Source organism: Dipteris shenzhenensis, chromosome 11, assembly GCF_047967505.1.
Source record: "Dipteris shenzhenensis isolate YYH24624 ecotype China chromosome 11, Dip_SZ_1.0, whole genome shotgun sequence".
Lineage (NCBI taxonomy): Eukaryota > Viridiplantae > Streptophyta > Polypodiopsida > Gleicheniales > Dipteridaceae > Dipteris > Dipteris shenzhenensis.
The window spans coordinates 43,776,453-43,779,312 of NC_141606.1; positions in this window are offsets into that span (position 1 = coordinate 43,776,453).

A 2,860-nucleotide genomic window follows, 5' to 3' on the forward strand; every position below is an offset into this window, starting at 1 on the left:
CCAGGCCCAAGTTGGGGACTCCATATAACACATGGCTTAAAGCTTTCCATATATTTCGATAATGTCGTAAAAGTTAAAAACTACCTTTGTATAATAGTGCCCATCTATAGATATGCTTCAAGTAAAAAAAGGGTTCGTGGGATGCCCATGTTCTTCCTACGACTCAATACATTGCTGTTTCATATATACATCGAACTAATGTATCCATAGTATCTAGCGAGTGACTACTGTCTCTGTTCATTGATACATCATGATAAAGCTTATAGACATGCACCTTCCAAATATTGAGTCCGCAGTCACCTAAATAATCTGTACCGTTATGTATACGTTGCAGTGGGTAATCCCTGTATTTATCTTAGTGGTTAATCCCTACAATCATCTTCCCCTCTTCTGGGAATCGCGCAGCGTACCTACAACTTCCCTGCTCGACGTAGATATCAACGTAGATATCACCCACGCCTAGTGAGGTGCCCACTGGAGAATTCCTCACTGTGTGCTTCCCCCATATCCATATCGTCCAACCTTGCTGGAAGGGGCCTGGTTTTCGACGTGTTAGCTGTGGGCTCTCCTTGGGAACATATCGTCCCCTCGGCCCTCACGGAGCAAGGAGCTTTCGTTGCTACCGATGCATGGAATTACTCGCTCCTGGTGCAATTGATTAATCATAAGGAGTTCTGAGCTAACGCGCGGGTGGCCACCATACTACAACCTTACGCTACTATCAAACCTCCATTTCCCTTACGGTTATTTCGACTATCTCTACGTAGGATCCCGTGTCGTCATTGGATTTTAGAGAAAGGCAGATCTTCAGGTGCCTATAAATCGACACATCATTGTGAATCCCACTATTGTTTCTATATGTAAACTCATATAGTTCGTGGTGGCATAGAGCAGTGATCGATTGTCCTGGCGCTTGTGTAGTGCTCCGTTCCATATTATTCTTTCTTGAAAAACGGGCTGGTCTAAAGGCTATTTGCTGAGCGAAATGACGGATCTCAAGTAGATAGATCAATTTGCAAATAAAAAGCGTCCCGACTGGCATGTAAGGAGCACATATCTGCTCCTCAACGTAGCCATGGCAGGCTGAGCAAAATGACGAAGGGACCAGATGTATCACTTTTCAAATGAAAAGCATCCCGTCTGGCATATATTGAGCGCAGATGATACTTCGTTGTATCTGCTCCTCAACATAACCTATTTAAGCTTCTTTTCTTGTCCTACCTCTCCTCCCCGCAGACTAGTGATTAAGACCGCGAGTCCCTCTGGAGGGCACATTACGTAGTAATACAGCTTACGTCTACTTCCTCATGAGCAGCTGACTGGCCAGCTTAAGGGTCATTGACGCTCTCTGTTAGTGGATCCTCTACATCTTCTCGTAGGAGCATGCAGGTGATGCCTCACTCATCGCGTTCTACCTCTCAATTACTGTAGCAAGCACCTCTACTTCCGTTCTCCCTTCCATACTACCCAGATGCTCGTTGGGCTGCTCTCTTTGCACTGTCCTTCGATGTGAAGGCAGGGAAGAATTCTAGCGGCCTTTCTCATACCTCGAGCTTCCAAAAAATAGTAAATACCATCAGGCAGTACGTGTAACTGAGGGAGGCCTATCTCCAGTTTCTCGTGGTGAATGAAGGTCCTTCAGATCTCTTGCCTCGCATACCCAAACCCTGGTCTCCGTTGCACTGCTCAGTGTTCTCTCTTCCGTGGACTCCTTCGTCTTTTCCTTCTTGGCTGTCGCAGTACCTGGCGAAGGGGGAAGACACTCTTCCAAGGTAGTCCCCTAGAACTCTTCCTCATTACTCCTTGGCTGCGGTCTCTCCATCCCATATCTAGTGAGAATCTCGATACTCTGGCCTTCTGGTATTCGATGCTAGTAATGTGCCTAATGAAGTCCAACCAGTTATCGATTGTGAATACTGACAATGGTACCGTAGCACAAGGACCGGGCCAAGGACTCAAGAAGAACTCTCTCCTTAACTTCAAGTCCCATGGTTCCGTCCTTTGTATAATGTCGATATTCTTGTGTGCCCATAGGTTATTATAGTGGTTCCGTGAAATAATCGATGGTCTGTGATGAAACCACGGTATATATTCGTGTACACTTAGTGGTGTAGTCTAAGAGTCTATATTTAATTATATATCCTTCCTAGCAAGGAGATACTTCGTTTAGCGGGATTATTCCATTTACCTCACACCTAAGTATCCCGCCAATCAACTTGTGACAAGCCCCTTTTAAATTGGATATATCACGCATGGGTAGTCAATGTAAATTATCTATCTATAATAGTCCCACATGTAATATGGGCAACATCACCCTTCTATCTATTCTATTAAGGAGGGTGAGAGGCACAAGAGGCTGACACGTGTTGCCCTATCCTACGTGGCAGTTATTTGGAGGTTTGGAGGGAGAAGGATAGAGGTTCGGAGCTGGTTCGGTGGGAGAGGGAGAGAGAGAGAGAGAGGGAGGAGAGCGAGAGAGAGAGAGAGAGAGAGAGAGAGAGAGGGAGGAGAGAGAGAGAGAGAGAGGGAGAGGGAGAGAGGAGAGAGAGAGGGAGGGAGGAGAGAGAGAGGAGAGAGAGAGAGAGGGAGGAGAGAGAGAGGAGAGACGGAGGAGAGAGAGGGAGGAGAGAGGGAGGAGAGAGAGAGAGAGAGAGGGAGGAGAGAGAAGAGAGGGAGGAGAGAGAGAGCGGAGGAGAGAGAGAGAGGGAGGGAGGAGAGAGAGAGAGAGCGAGGGAGAGAGAGGGAGGGAGGAGAGAGACAGAGAGAGAGAGGGAGGAGAGAGAGAGAAAGAGGGAGGGAGGAGAGAGGGAGGGAGGGAGGAGAGAGAGAGAGAGAGGGAGGAGGGAGAGAGCGAGAGGGA